The 16,941-nt window shown below is 42.2% G+C and overlaps 1 protein-coding gene across 1 annotated transcript in view; it reads right to left on the reverse strand.

Moving 5' to 3' along the window:
* Positions 1-2,844: 2,844 nt before the first annotated feature.
* The window catches only part of SLC11A2 (solute carrier family 11 member 2), a 101,376-nt gene continuing 87,279 nt past the window's right edge, over positions 2,845-16,941 (reverse strand). Inside the window, exon 17 of the transcript XR_007135808.1 lies at positions 2,845-2,941. The gene's annotated coding sequence lies outside the window, so the exon portion shown is untranslated. The remainder of the gene's footprint in view (positions 2,942-16,941) is intronic.

Consider the following 16,941-nt stretch of genomic DNA (forward strand, 5'->3'; position numbering starts at 1 on the left):
TGGCCTTGACTTTATTACTGCCTCAACAAGAGGCACCTATGCCATTGTCCACACAGAATGTTGTATGTTCTACCCAGCAAGGTTCTCCTTCAGATTTGAAGGAGAAATCAAAACCTTCACAGATAAGCAAAAGTTGAGAGAATTCAGCAACACTAAACCAGTTACAACAAATACTAAAGGGACTTCTCTAGGCAGAAAAGAAAAGACAGCAACAGGAAACAAAAATTCCACGAATGACAAGGCTCACCAGTAAAGGTATATATACAGTAAAGATACGAAATCATCCATGCACGATTATACCACCAAAATCAGAAATCATAAGAGGTGAGTACAAATGCAGGACACTGCAACTTAAAACAATCTTGTATACATATAGACTCTTATATCAAAACTTCAGAATAACTGCGAGCCAAAAATCTACAATTGATACACAAACAAGGAATCTCTGAAGAAGAAATATATCTCATAGTAAATAAGTGCATAATCCACCATGAATGGGGTCATTTGACATCATTCTTGGAATGCTGAAGTCTTCTTACATCTGATTCTGATTTCCTCTCCATCAAAGAATTTACGATAATTATAATTAAATAATGCAACTGTACAATTAAAAAAAAAAAAGAATGTTGTATGTTCACACCTGATGCGTCTGCTGATGTGTCATCTCTATTAAATCGCCTGAGGACACAAACACATGCCCTGAGGGATCTGACCGCCAGCGCAGGGGACTGAGTAAATCAGTGGTGCAGATCATGGGGCTTAGCGGAAAAAACGATTTCCTTTGGGAATCAGTGTCTTAAGCTGTGTTTTCTCTTGCGTATGTCTGTACTGTTGCTGTGGCATGTGCCTCCAACACAGCCCGACAGCTCCCACGTGAACCCCCTCCATGCTAATGACACCCCCTGCGGGGTGCTCAGGGCACTCTGAGGAAGAGGGCTGCGGGCAAGACTGGAAGAGCCGGTCACGAGGGGTGGAGGGTCGGAGGAGGTAATCCAGAGGATGAGACTGCTGGTTGACCTGTGAGCTGGACCCAGGCAAGCAGAGGCTCCTTGCCCCTCCTCTGTGTCTGGAATACACTTTGCCTCCTTTCTCACAATGGGAGCTTTCCAAGGACACAACGCTGAGTAAGGAAGGTGCCACTGAGACCAGACTATGGCAATACACCCAGCTACAGCCTATAGATACATGTTTACCATTCTGGTGAGCAGGGGGAGATCTACTCACCTTGAGGTTGCTCAAGACAAGTCTTGTAAATAAGTTCCCTTGCTTATTAAAACCATCACCTATGAGGGAATATAATTTGGTACAGCCACTATGGAAAACAGTAAGGAAATTCCACAAAAAAATTAAAAAACTAACGACCTTACAATCTAGCAATTCCACTTCTGGGTATTTACCCAAAGAAAACAAAAAACACTACTTAGAAAAGATATATGCACCTCTGTGGTTCACTGTAGCATTACTCACAATAGCCAAGATAGGGAAGCAACCTAAGTGCCCACTCGTGTGTGTGTGTGTGTGTGTGTGTGTGCACATACACGCACATGCGCGCACACACACACAATGGAATATTACTCAGTCTTTAAAAAGAATAGGGAAGATAGGGAAGCAACCCAAGTGTCTACTGATTGTATGTATGTGTGTATACATACACCTGCATACACACACAATGGAATATTACTCAGTCTTTAAAAGGAATAACAATATAGATGGACCTAAAGGATGTTATGCTAAGTGCATAAGTCAGACAGAGAAAGACAAATATATGATTTCACTTATACGTAAAATGTTAAAAACCAAACAAATGAGCAAACATAACAACAGGAACAGAGTCACAGACATAGAGCATAAAAGCAGGTAGTTGTCGAAGGGAAGAAGGGTAGAGGGATGAGTGAAATAGTCCAAACTTCCAGCTACAAAATCAATAAATCACAGGGATTAAATGTTTAGTGTGGGAAATACAGTAAATAGTAATATAATATCTTTGTATGGTGGCAGATGGTAACCAGACTTAGAGTTGTCAACATTTTGTTATATACAGAAATATCCAATCATTACGTTCTCACACCAGAACCTAACACAGTCCTGTAGATCCATTATACTTTAAAAACAAACAAATAAACTCATAGAAAAAGAGATGAGATTTGTGGTTACCAGAGGCAGGGGGCGGAGGGAAGGGGGAATAAAGGAGAGCAGTCAAAGGGTACAAACCTCCAGTTTTATGACACGGTTACTAGGGAGGGAATGTTCAATGTCATTAATGTCATTAATACCGCTTCATGTTATCCACGGAAGTTGTTAAGAGGGTAACTCCTAAGAGTTCTCAGCCCATGAAAAAAGTTTTTTTTCGGAGTTCCCGTTGTGGCGCAGTGGTTAATGAATCCGACTAGGAACCATGAGGTTGCGGGTTCGGTCCCTGCCCTTGCTCAGTGGGTTAACGATCCGGCGTTGCCGTGAGCTGTGGTGTAGGTTGCAGACGCGGCTTGGATCCCGCGTTGCTGTGGCTCTGGTGTAGGCTGGAGACTACAGCTCCGATTCAACCCCTAGCCTGGGAACCTCCATATGCCGCGGGAGCGGCCCAAGAAATAGCAACAACAACAACAACAAAAAGACCAAAAAAAAGGTTTTTTTCTTTAAATTTCACATCTCTATGAGATGATGCATGTTCACTAAATGTACTGTGGTAATCACTGCATGCTGGATGTAAGTCAAATTGTTACAGCTGTACACCATAAACTTATAGAGTCCTGCATGTAATTATATCTCAGGAAAGTTGGAAAGGAAAAAAAAACAATAAAAATGAATAAGTAAAACCACCACTTACCAGTCTGGAGTGGTCTGCCTCTTACTTCAGTCTCTCATTGCCACCCGTGTACAGAAGCCAGTTTGCAAACTATCAACTGTCATTATCAGTATTGAAGAGAGGACACTTCAATAGCTCCTACAGGGATTAAAAGGACAATAAGAAAATATTATGGCAGTTCCCGCTGTGGCGCAACAGAAACATTGGTGTCTTGGGTGTACCGGGATGCAGGTTCAATCCCCAGCCTGGCACAGTGGGTTAAGGATCCAGTGTTGCCAAAGCTGTGGCTTAGGTTGCAACTGTGGCTCAGATCCCATCCCTGCCCTGGGAGCTCCATATGCCACAGGGAGGCCAAATAAGATAAAAAGAAAGAATATCATTAACAACTCTTTGCTAATAAATTCAACAACTTTGATTTAAAAGGTGGCAAATTTTTTTGAAGGACGAGCTAACAAATAGACACAAGAAGAAATAGAAAATCTACATTTACTAAAGAGGTTAATAAATTTAGACTGGAAAACTCTCCCACACCAAAAACTGTAAACCTAGATGGCTAGACTGGTTATCAGACATTAAAGGGAAAACTATGAACAGTCGTACACAAATTCTTTCAGAAATTAGAGGAGAGAACTTTTTTTTGAGGCCAGCATTACCCAAATACCAAAACGAAATCATTAGAGGAAAAGAAAACTACAGACCAGCATCTCTCATTAAATAGATGTAAAAATCCTTAATGACATATCAGCAATCAAATCTAACAATATAAGGAGTTTCCGTTGTCGCTCAGTGGTAAAAAGCCAACTAGCATCCATGAGGACTTGGGTTCGATTGCTGGCCTTGGCAGTGGGTTAAGGATTTGGCATTACCATAGCTGTGGCGTAGGCCAGCAGCTGCAGCTCCAATTCAGCCCCCGGCCTGGGAATTTACATATGCCACACAAGCAGCTCTAAAGAAAAAAAGAAAGAAAAGGATGATACATCATCTGCAAGTAGGTTTATCCAAGAAAATGTAACACTGATTTAGTTAATATTAAATACAACTTTAAATATTTAATCAATATTAAATATTGATTACAACTTTGGGACTCTGCACCACTGAATTTTACGCTGAATTTTTTAGTATGTGAATTTTGTCTCAATTTAAAAATCAATAATTACCTTAACAGACAAGAAAGGAAAAAATTACATGATCGCCCTAATAAATGCAGAAAAACTATAGATAAAATTCAAAAATCCATTCACTATAAAAACTCTGAGAAAAAAAGAATAGAAAGGAAATTAGTCTAATAAAGGGTGTCAACAAAATAATCCTATGATTAACTTCATAGGTAATAGAGACAACTGAACTGTTCCCTCCTGAGATCAGGAATAAGGCAAGGATGTCTGCTCTCACCACTTCCATTCAACAGTGTACTGGAGGTTCTAGCCAGTGCATTAAGGCAAGAAATTAAAGGAAGCAGTAAAACTGTCTTTATTAACAGGCAATATGATTGTATGTATAGACAATTCTAAGCAATTTACCAAAAGACCCTACTAGAGTTGAAAAAATGATGTAGCCAAATCAAAAGATATAGGGTCAATAGACAAAAGTCTATGTATGTTTATATACTAACGTTGAACAACTAGAAAAAATAGCTTAAAATTTCATTTACCTTAGCATCTAAAAACATTACCCAGGAAGAAATTTCACAACATACATGCAAAATCTATGAACTGAAAGCTATCAAAGAAACTTGTAGAACTTGATGGGAGAAACTAAAGACTATTTAAACAAATAGAGAGAAACACCACATTTATGGAATGAAACACTCAATGTTATTATTAAGATGTAATTTTCTCCATACTGAACCACAGATTCAGGGCAATTCCATCCAAAATTCCAGTAGGATTTTTGTTGAGATCAAGTTATTTATTTATTTTTCCTTTTTGGCTTTTGTCTTTTTAGGGCCATACCTGAGGCATATGGAGGTTCCCAGGCTAGGAGTTCAATCAGAACTGAAACCGCCAGCCTATGCCACAGCCTCAGCAATGCGGGATCCGAGCAGAGTCTGTGACCTACACCACAGCTCACAGCAACGCCGGATCCTTAACCCACTGAGCGAGGCCAGGGATCGAACCCACAACCTCAAAAAAGAAAAAATGATATATAAAAATAAATAAAAGAAACTCTGCAGCTGTAGAATAGGCCATGATTACTTAAGCAAAACAAACCAACCAACCAACCAACCATGGGCCACAAAGTAAAAAAAAAAAAAAATAGTAAAAGTTAATAAATTGCATTTATCAAAATAAAAGACACAGCCATGAAAATAAAAAGGCAAGCCATGAATCAGAAGCAAATATCAGACACATATATGTATTCTTGGCGGATTCTGTATATAAGTCCCCTATTAGATGACAAACTCCCATTGATTCCGATCACTGAAAACTAGATTCAGAGTAACTTATAGCTAACAAGCTGATACTTCAATCCTTTACATTCACATAGTTGAAATCTGGAAATTTAAAGGTAAAACATATGTTACTCATCATTACCTTTAGCTAGGATTGGGACTATACTACTGAACATGGCCAGGTATACTGTTGTGCATAGTTAACCCCAGTTAACTTATTTTATATTTACTGGTCATTATAGCACACATTTTTATGCCTCAAAGAAAACGTCAGTCCAGCAAAAATGTTGCATTTAATTTTCTTTAAAGACTAACCAACTTTAAGGAACAAAGAGCCTTTCCCCCATCTCATTTTCAAATTACTGATACAACTTGACCAGAGAAATAGTTACATATTTTGTCAAATGTCAAATAATCCACAAAAAGCTTCCAAAATAGAGGCACTTCTTGTTCAATTACCAAAATAAAGAGACTTTCTAACTGAAAGCATTACATTCATACCTAAGCTATGTAAACATAGAAAAATAAAGCTTAAAAAAAAGATCTCTCCACTTTGTTTTTTGGGTTTTTTTTCAGGGCCACACCCACGGCATATGGACGTTCCCAGGCTAGAGGTCAAATCGGAGCTGCAGGTGCTGGCCTACGCCACAGCCCCAGCAAGGCCAGGTACTTAACCCACCGAGGGAGGCCAGGGATCAAACCCCCATCCTCATGGATACTGGTCAGGTTCGTTATCACAGGGCCACAAAGAAAACTGGCAATCTCCCCACTTTGGATAGTCCACTTAGTTACATAACGTATCTTGTGTCCAACACTTTCCCAAAGTATTTATTGCCTAAGAACATGCTGACAAGAGCCTTTATTTCAAACCACTTAGCCTGTGTTAACGGCAAAACTGCAAAAGCCACATCAGTGGATTGTGAAATTTCTCAGTCCTCTTCACACCTTGAGCTTGCTCTGTTTATACATCAAACAAGCTTGCTTAATCATCTGTTACTTTAACACACAGACTCCCATCAGAGTGCCTACATAGGCGTTCCCATCGTGGCTCAGCGGTATCGAACCCAACCAGTATCCGTGAGGATGTGGGTTTGATCCCTGGCCTCGCTCAGTGGGTTAAGGATCCAGTGTTGCCATGAGTGTGGTGTAGGCCAGCAGCTATAGTTCCAACTCAACCCCTGGCCTGGGAACTCCCATATACTGTGGGTGCAGCCCTAAGACACACACACACACACACACACACACACACACACACGCGGCGCGCACGAATGCCCTCATTGAGAACCACAAGCATCTTTAGAGGGCTGGAACCCTTCTCAGCTACATGACAAAACTTCTTCTCCCAGGTCTGGTACTGTGGGGTGTTACTGGCTTGAGGGGAAGGGATAAAACTGTGGGACTGGAGGTGATTATACCCGACCCACCAACGTTACCTCCTACAACCACAAACACACTCAAATCAGTGGAGAAAAGACAAAGTAAAAAATAAATAATGTTGGGGCTCCTGAGTAACAACTAAGAAAAAGGATGGCTCACCCAAGGATAACTCATACTTCACCCCAGGATACCTTCCAAAGTGGGGCCAAGGATTTAAACATAAAAAACAAAGCCACAAAAGTTCTAGAAAAAGCCCTGAGGGAATTCCCATATAACTTCAGAGTAGGAAAGGCCTTTCTTAGTACGACACAAAACCCAGGAGTCATAAAAGAAAAGATTAGGTCTATTACTCTGTTTTTCCCATCTCAATATGCCCTTCATCCCAACAGCAATAAAAGAACACGCTCAAAGGCCACTATTGATCCTGATGAGCCAAATCCAGGGGTCAATTCTCAGTCCACCTCCTTTTCAATCTCACTGCAGTATCTGACAGTGTTAATCACCACTATTTTCTTGAAAAATAGTTTTCTTCTGGCTTCCAAGACACCATGCTCTGCTGGTTTTCCTCCTATTGTACGAGGCTCCTTCTCGGTCACATTCCCTGGATCTTCCTCTTCTCCTGATCTTAAATGCTGGCAAGCTTCAGGACTTAATGCTCACCTCTATCTACAATTATTCCCCTAGATGGCCCATCCTGTCCCATATAAATGTTGATTACTTGAAAATCTGTATCACTTGATAACCCCTCTCCTAAACCCCAGATTCATGCAGCCAATGCCTTGCTGACATCTCCAGTTGAGTGCCCAATACATTTCTCAAAGTTACCATGTCTAAGCCTAACTTCTTGACCCATCCCTAAAAAAGCTGCTCTGTCCCTTGTCCTTATTCTCATAAGGCACCACTACTGCCAGCTCAAGCCATAACTAATAGAGTTTTTTTTTTTTTTAGTAAAAATTGAAGTCTACTTGATGTACAGTATTATATAACTTATAGGTCCCTTAACCTACTGAGCGAGGCCAGGGATCAAACCCACATCCTCACGGATACTGGTTGGGTTCGATACCGCTGAGCCACGATGGGAACGCCTATGTAGGCATTCTGATGGGAGTCTGTGTGTTAAAGTAACAGATGATTAAGCAAGCTTGTTTGATGTATAAACAGAGCAAGCTCAAGGTGTGAAGAGGACTGAGAAATTTCACAATCCACTGATGTGGCTTTTGCAGTTTTGCCGTTAACACAGGCTAAGTGGTTTGAAATAAAGGCTCTTGTCAGCATGTTCTTAGGCAATAAATACTTTGGGAAAGTGTTGGACACAAGATACGTTATGTAACTAAGTGGACTATCCAAAGTGGGGAGATTGCCAGTTTTCTTTGTGGCCCTGTGATAACGAACCTGACCAGTATCCATGAGGATGGGGGTTTGATCCCTGGCCTACCTCGGTGGGTTAAGTACCTGGCCTTGCTGGGGCTGTGGCGTAGGCCAGCACCTGCAGCTCCGATTTGACCTCTAGTCTGAGTCACGATTTTTAGTTATAAAACATTGGCTATACATGTGGAAACTGAAAAAAAGACAGACTGAACTTCTTTGCAGAAGAGATGCTGACTCAACAGACATTGAAAAACTAATGGTCTCTGGAGGAGACAGTTTGGGGGGTGGGGGGATGTGCTTGGGCTGTGGGATGGAAATCCTGTGAAATCAGATTGTTATGTTCATTATACAACTACAAATGTGATAAATTCATTTGAGTAATAATAAAATAAAATAAAACATTGGCTATATTTTCTGTGTTGTACAATATATCCTTGTAGTTTATTTTATATATAATAGTTTTTTTGTTTGTTTGTTTGTTTTTGTCTTTTTTTGCTATTCCTTGGGCCGCTCTCACGGCATATGGAGATTCCCAGGCTAGGGGTCGAATCGGAGCTGTAGCCACTGGCCTACACCAGAGCCACAGCAACGCAGGATCCGAGCCGCGTCTGCAACCTACACCACAGCTCACGGCAATGCCGGATCGTTAACCCACTGAGCAAGGGCAGGGACCGAACCCGCAACCTCATGGTTCCTAGTCGGATTCGTTAACCACTGTGCCACGACGGGAACTCCTATATATAATAGTTTGTACCTCTTAACCTTATATCCCTATCTTGCTTCCCCTCCCTCTCCCCAAAGGCAACTACTAGTTTTTTCTATCTATGAGTCTGCTTCTTTTCGTTATACTCACTACATGGTTGTAATTTTTAGATTCCACATATATATGAAATCATACAGTATTTGACTTTCTCTGTCTCATTTATTTCACTTAGTATAACATCCTCCAAGTACATCCATGTTGCTGCAAATGGCAAAATCTCACTCCTTTTTATGACTGAGTAGTATTCCATTGCATATATATACACCACATGGTTCTTTATCCATTCATATGTTGATGGACACAGGCTGCTTCCATATCTTGGCAAATGTAAATAACGCTTCTATGAACACTAGGGTGTATGTATCTTTTCAAATTAGTGTATTCATTTTCTTTGGATAAATATCCAGGAGTGGAATTTCTAGGTCATATGGCAGTTGGTTGTTTTTGTTTTGTTTTGTTTTTTGAGAAATCTCCATACTGTTTCCCACAGTGACTACACCAATTTACATTCCTATCAGCAACATACAAGGGTTCCCTTTTCTCCACATCCTTGCCAACATTTGGTATTTGTTCTGTTTGATGGTAATCATTCTGACAGCCCTTCATGTTATCTGTGAGATGCTTTCTCATTGCAGTTTTGATTCGCATTTACCTGATGCTTAGCAATGTTGAGCATCTTTTTACACACTGTTTACTATCTGTGTGTCCTCTTTGGAAAAATATCTATACAGGTCTTCTGCTCATTTTTCAATCTGGATTATTTGTTTTTGTTTTTGTTTTTTGCTTTTTAGGGCTGCACCCACAGCATATGGAAGTTCCCAGGCCAGGGACTGAATCAGAGCTACAGCTGCCTGCCTGTGCCATAGTCACAGCAATGCCTGATCCAAGCTGCACCTGCGACCTACACCACAGTTCACAGCAATGCTGGATCCCCAACCCACTGAGTGAGGCCAGGGATCAAACCCGCATCCTCATGGATTCTAGTTGGATTCATTCCCTCTTCACTACAATGGGAACCCCTGGTTATTTGGGGTTTTTTTCTGCTGAGTTGTATGTATGTTGGATATTACTCTTATCAATCATATCATTCATAAATATTTTCTCTCATTCAGTAGGTTGTCTTGTCATTGGTCAATGGTTTCCTTTGCTGTGCAAAAGCTTTTAACTATAATTAGATTTCATTCATTTATTTTTGCGTTTATTTCCTTTGCTTTAGGAGATAGAGCCAAAAAAAAAAATTGCTACAATTTATGTCTGTGCATCGATTCTCCTAAGTCCTGATCATTACACTGCACTCTTTCTTGGGTTGACCGCCTATTTCCCCATCACTTGGGTCTTCTTTGGGGGATTTATCTTGTTCCTTCATCGGGAACATGTTCCCCCTGCCACCTCATTTTATTGAAGTTGCCATTTGTATCTGCATGTATCTGGCAGGTCAGTTATGTTCCCCAACCTTGGGGAAGTGGCCTTCGGTAGAGGACCTCCGATGCATCCAGGCAGCGCACTCCCCCCTTGGCACCCAAGCCATGTGCTCTAGGGGTTCCCCCCTACGAGGGCTGTGTGGGCCCTTTTGTTGTGGCAGGTTATGTGGGCGGTCTGGTAAGCTTGGTTGGCCTCTAGTCTGGTCAGCTGCCAGGCCCTACCTTGTGTGGAGGTGACCGGCTGCTGGTTAGTGGGGTGTAGTCATAAGGCGGCTGACTGCAGAGCCCCAGGGTCTCCAGGACTAGTCCTGGCTCACTGGTGGGCAGAGTCAGGGTCCAGAAGACTCCAGGACTGTTGCCTACCCACTGGTTGGTGAAACCAGATTCTGGAATTAGGGCAGACGGAGCCAGGTCCTAGAGTCTGGCACAGAGCCCAAGGATCCCAGAGCTCAGGTCACCCTTGCTGGGGCAGGGGAGCTGGCTCTTGACACAGTTGGAATGTGAGGCCTGGGGTGTCCTGAAGGTGGCATGGGCCTGCTAGAAGTCAGGGCTGGGGCCCAGCTGGTTCCAGGGCAGGATCTGGCCAGCTATCCACAGGCTGGCTCTAAAGTCCCTATTATTGTGGTTTTTCTTTTTCTTTTCTTTTCTTTTTCTTTTTCTTTTTTTTTGCTTTTTAGGGCTGTGTCTATGGCATATGGAAGTTCCCAGGCTAGGGGTCAAATCAAAGCTACAGCTGCTGGCCTACACCACAGCTACAGCAACATCAGATCCAAGCCCATCTGCAACCTGCACCACAGCTCATGGCAACACCAGATCCCTGACCCACTGAGCAAGGCCAGGGATTGAACCTGCAACCTCATGGTTCCTAGTTGGATTCATTTCCGCTGCACCACAACGGGAACTCCTATTATGGTTTTTCTTGCATCCAGTGTCTGCCCCCTGATGGGCCAGGTTGGTCCAGAGGCTAGTACAGGCTTCCTGGGGTACAGGGCTGGTGCCTGCCCACTGGTGGGTGGAGCTGGGTCTTGGCCTTTGGTAAGGAGGGCCATGTCTACGTGTCTAGAAACAGGTGTGACCTCAGGAAGCTTTTATTTTTTTTTTTTTGCTTTTTGCTTTTTAGGGCCACACCCACAGCACATGGAAGTTCCCAGGTTAGAGATACAGCCACGCCAGATCTGAGTCATGTCTGGGACCTACACAGAAGTTCATGGCAACACGGGATCCTGAATCCACTGAGCAAGATCAGGAATCAAAACCTGCATCTTCACGTATCCTAGTCGGGTTGGTAACCACTGAGCCGCAACGGGAACTCCAGCTCAGGAAGTCTTTGGGCAGCCTATCTGCTGATGGGTGGAGCTGGATCCCTGCCCAGTGAGTTTTTTGGCCAGAGGTGTCCAAGTGCTGGACTGGCAGGTTATTGGGTGGGGCCAGGTTTTGGTGGTAATGAACTAGAGGGAGGCACCCTCCTACCACTCTAGAAAGCTCTCAAGTATAGCTGCAACCAGTATCTACATCCCCAGGGTGAGCCACAACCCCTCCGCCAACATCTCCAGGAGAATCTCCAAGATCAGCAGGTAGGTCCGGCTCAGGTTTCTACCAAATCACTGCTTTTGTCCTGGGTCCTGGTGTGTGGGAGATTTTGTGTGTGCTCTTGGAGAGGGAAGTCTTGAAGAGCGTTCCTTAGTGACCTAATAGTGAAGGATTAGGTGTGGCCACTGCTCTGGCCTGGGTCTGATCCCAGGCCTGGGAACTTCCGAGTGCCATGGCCAAAAAAATAAATAAGTAAGAGCACAGTCTTGGGAGCTCCCGAGTGGTCTACTGGTTAGGATTCAGTGCTTTCACCACTGCAGCCTGGGTTCAATCCCTGGTCTTGGAACTGAGATCCCACATCAAGCTGCTGCATGCCATGGCCAAAAAAAAGAAAGGAAAGTCTCTATTTCCCCCAGTCCTTTTGGACCCCAAATGAAGCCTCGATGGCCTTCAAAGCTAAATGCACTGGGAACTCATCTTCCTGATGCAGGGGGTTGGCTGATGTGGGGCTCAGGACTCTCACTTCTTGGAGAAACTGCAATATCACCCCTCTCCAGTTTATGGGTCACCCACCTGGGTGCAGGGGCTTGACCACATCATGAGTCCACCGCTTCTCCATGTCTCATTGCGGTTCCTTCTTTACGTCTTCAGTTGTAGAAGATCTCTTCTGGTAGGTTCTGGTCTTTTTCATTGATGGCTGCTCTACAGAGAGTAAGGGTTCTTGTGAGAGGAGGTGAGTGTGGGGTCTTTCTACGTCCCCATCTTAGCCGACCCCATAGTTACTTTTAACACTTCTCTCTCATGTTCCACATCCAAATACTGGCAAAGCTGTCCAGCACGTATTCCACATTCAACCCTTTAAGCCTTCTCTACCAGACCAGTTAGTCCGAGCCACTCTCAACTCTCTCTCAACCATAGCAGGAGTCACCAAACAAGTTTCCCTGATTCATTCTTGCCTCCTACAGTCTGTGTTCAACCTTCGAAGAGTGCTCCTTCTAACATGTTCATCGGATCATATCTCAGTTTGGTTCTCAATCTTCCATATCTCAGTTCACGTTCAAAATCAAATCCGAGTCCCTAGTAAATTACCGCCCTTGGTAGCCATCTCTGCGGCTCACTCTTCTCGCTCTGACTCACTGCGGTCCAGTGATATGATGTGGTGTGATGTGTCAGATATTAACAAGAGCGACGAAGAAAGCTAAAGCAGAGGCAGGAGGCTGAAAGTGGTGAGGATACCATTTTCCACAGGATGACTTCTCTAAGGAGGTGACCTGTGAGCTGAAACCGAAAAGAATCGAGGGAGTGAATCCGGCAAAATGTCTGCTGTTCAGCTGCTGTAACAAACTTGATGGTTTAATCAAAACGAATGTATTTTCTTGCAGTTCTGGCACTTAGAAGTCTGATACAGGTCTCCCTCTTCAAAGCCAGCAATGTGACATAGCTCAGACTTTTTTCCCATCTTCATGTCCTCCTCTGTGATTGAAGCTGGGAAGGGTCTCCACTTTTAAGGATTCACGTGATTAGATTGAGCCAACTTGGATAATCCTCTTATCTCAAAGTTTGTGCCGTAAGTCCCTTTTTTTTTTTTTTTTTTGCTTTTTATGGCCACACCCATGGAGGTTCTCAGGCTAGAGGTCAAATAGGAGCTACAGCTGCTGGCCTATGGCACATCCACAGCAACGCCAGATCCAAGCCACATCTCTGACCTGCACTACAGCTCACCGCAACACCGGATCCTCAAACCACTGAGTGAAGCCAGGGATCGAACACGCAACCCCCGTGGTTCCTAGTTGGATTTGTTTCTGCTGTGGTACAACAGGAACTCCTGTTAATCAAATCTTTAAAAATCCATTTCTGCTGCGTGAAACAAATCTGTAGGTTCCTGATATTAGAGGCTGGACATCTTCGAAAGCTATCATTCCACCGGCCATACCATATGTATTCTTCCACTCTAGAAACAATATTTATTTTTAAGCATATTCAAGTCTACTTTATATGTTGTAAACTTTTTTTTTCCTTTGGCTGTGCCCACAGCATGCAGAGGTTCCTAGGCCAGGGACTGAACCCAAAGCACAGTAGTGACAATGCCAAATCCTTAACCACTAGGCCAACAGGGAACTCCATATATGCTGTAAATTTTTTACAATTTTTTTTTATAAGGGTGCCTTTTTTTTTTTTTTTTTGGTCTTCTTAGAGCTGCACCTGTGGCATGTGCAAGTTCCCAGGCTAGGAGTCAAATTGGAGCGGGAGCTGCCGGCCTATGCCACAGCCACAGCAACACTAGATCCTTAACCCACTGAGTGAGGCCAGGGATCAAACCCACATCCTTATGAATACTAGTCAGGTTCATTACCACTGAGCCACCATGGGAACTCCAAGGGCACACTTATCTTAATACAAAAGCTATTGTGCTTTTTTTTACTATTACTGTGATTGTTTCTATTACCTCCTCTAACTGGTTTTCATGGCTATCTACTGTGTTATGAGTTTAGCATTAATTCAAGGAGTTCTTCAGTTTGTCATCCTCGGCCTTATAGTTCTCTAGTCACTGACAAAGATAAGTTTGTCTAGTAGTTATACTTTTTTCGGTCAGCTATACTTTATTTGGCCACACTATCTAGAACAATTATAATAATGCTGATGGTGAGAATGCTTGGGAATATGCCTCTTAAGAGAAATTACTAAGTATGAGGTTAGCATTCAGTGTAAGATATTCTTTGTCAAATTACAGAACAACCCTATAGTTTTTAAAGGGAGCAAATACTGGATTTTCTAGGATGCCTTTTGACTATCCATTCATTTGAGCATAGTTTTCAAAGTTCCTAGTGACTGAAGGTATTAATTGTTTTCAAAAGAAAAGTAATTAAACCAGAGTCCCAGTTGTTTTGAATTTTTCAAAAACTTTTTTTTAGTATAAAATATACGCATGTAGCAAAAATTGCCTAAAACATATGTACAGCTTGAGGAATTATTATGAAGTGAATATGCATGTACCTACTACCTCGGTCAAGAAATAGACCTTTGCCAGAACTCTGGAAGCCTTCTGAGTTTCCCTTCTACATCAAAACACCTTCATATCCCCTGACTAATGGCAATTATTGCCTTGTTTTATAATTTCATATTTTTCTGTATAAAATTATATATGGTATGAATATTATAGCTTCATTATATATAGTGTATACATGTATACATACACTATACAATGAACATATAATATTCATTACATGTTCATACACTATATATAATGAACACATAATATTCATACCATATATAACTAATGAATGAACATCATATATATTTAAAATGCATGAATACTGGAGCACTATCATTTCTTTTCTCTTTTTTTTTTTTTTTTTTGCTTTTTAGGGCCGCACTCACACCATATGAAGATTCCCAGGTTAGGGGTCCAATCAGAGCTACAGCTGCCTGCCACAGCCACAGCCACAGCCACACCAGATCCGAGCCACACCTGTGACCTACACCACAGCTCACAGCGACACCAGATCCTTAACCCCACTGAGCGAGGCCAGGGATAGCAGCCGCAACCTCATGGTTCCTAGTCAGATTCGTTTCCACTGCGCCACAACGGGAACTGCCTGGAACACTATCATTTCAGTTCTCCTGTTTTGAACTTTGCATGAATGGAATCATTAATCAGGTACTCTTTAGTGTCTGGTTTTCTTCACTCAAGATCACACTGTCCACCTTTGCTGGATGTTAAGAGTTAACTCATTACTCTAAAAACTGGTAAAGTATAGGAAAAGAATCAAGCATTTGTACTTCTTTTCCTGAACAAACTGCAGTTTGCAGAGTAACCAAACTGTTGGTAAGGGAAAGTTTTTATTTATACAGGTATTTTAATTAATAAGGAAAACTGAAGGAGTTCCCTGGTGGTCCAGCAGTTAGGATTTGGTGCTTTCACCACTGTAGCACAGGTTCAACCCCTGGTCTGGGGAATTGAGATCCCACATCAAGCCACTGTACACTGTGGCCAAAAAAAAAAAAAATTAAAAGAAAAATGATAAAACATTATTATTCAGTCTCTAAATAAAATAATGGATCTAGACAGTGATCACTGGTAGCTAGTAAAACCATTAGGAAGTTCAGTGGAGAACTTTTTCATTGATGGATCCAGTTGCCAATACCAGAACAGAGTGATCAATCTTTTATTTTTTGGCCACGCCCATGGCAGGTGCAAGTTCCCAGGCCAGGGGTCAAACTTGAGCCACTGCAGTGACAACGCCTGATCCTTAACCCACTGTGCCACAAGGGAACTCCCACAGTGATCAATCTTAACATCAAAAAGAAAAGTGGCACAGCAACTAAATATATAAAACAAATATTAACAGACCTAAAGGGAGAAATAGACAACAATATAACAATAGCAGGGGGACTTTCACACCCAACGTTCATCAATGGATAGATCATCCAGACAAGAAAGCAACAAGGAAACATCAACACATTAGACCAAATGGACTTAAGAAACACATATAGAACATTCCATCCAAAAGCAATAAATAGTTATTCTTCTCAAGTACACATGGAACATTCTTCAGGAGAGATTTATATGTTAGACCACAAAACACGTCTTAGTACATTTAAGAAGGCTAAAAGCATAGCAAGTACCTCTTCCAGTCACAACGTTATCAAACCAGCTATTAACTGCAAGAAAACGGGAAAATTCACAAACATGCAGGGATTAAAAAACATGCTACTGAACAATCCAAGAGTTAATGAAGAGATTTCAAAAGAGAAATCAAAAAATACCTTGAGACAAATGAAAATGGAAATGTACTTACCAAAAGTCATGGGATACACCAAGAACAATTCTAAAAGGCAAGTTCATGATAGATGCCTGCCCTCAAGAAACAAGAAAATTTGCAAATAAACAATCTAATTTAATACCTCAGGAAACTAGACAAAGAAGACTAAAGCCCAAAGTTAGTACAAGGAAGGAAATAACAAAGTGGAAATAAATGAAATAGAGACTAAAAAGACAAAATAAAAGATCAATGAAACTAAGAGATGGTTTTTTTGTTTTTAATTTTTTTTTGTCTTTTGCCTTTTTAGGGCCACACCCATGGCATATGGAGGTTCCCAGACCAGGGGTCAAATCAGAGCTGTTGCCACCTGCCTACGCCAGAGCCATGCAACGCCAGATCCGAGCCACATCTGCGAACTACACCACAGCTCATGGCAACACTGGATCCTGAACCCACCGAGTGAGACCAGGGATCAAACCCACAACCTCATGGTTCCTAGTCAGATTTGTTTCCGCTGCGCCACG

The sequence above is a fragment of the Phacochoerus africanus genome, chromosome 7, assembly GCF_016906955.1.
Source record: "Phacochoerus africanus isolate WHEZ1 chromosome 7, ROS_Pafr_v1, whole genome shotgun sequence".
NCBI classification, from domain to species: domain Eukaryota; kingdom Metazoa; phylum Chordata; class Mammalia; order Artiodactyla; family Suidae; genus Phacochoerus; species Phacochoerus africanus.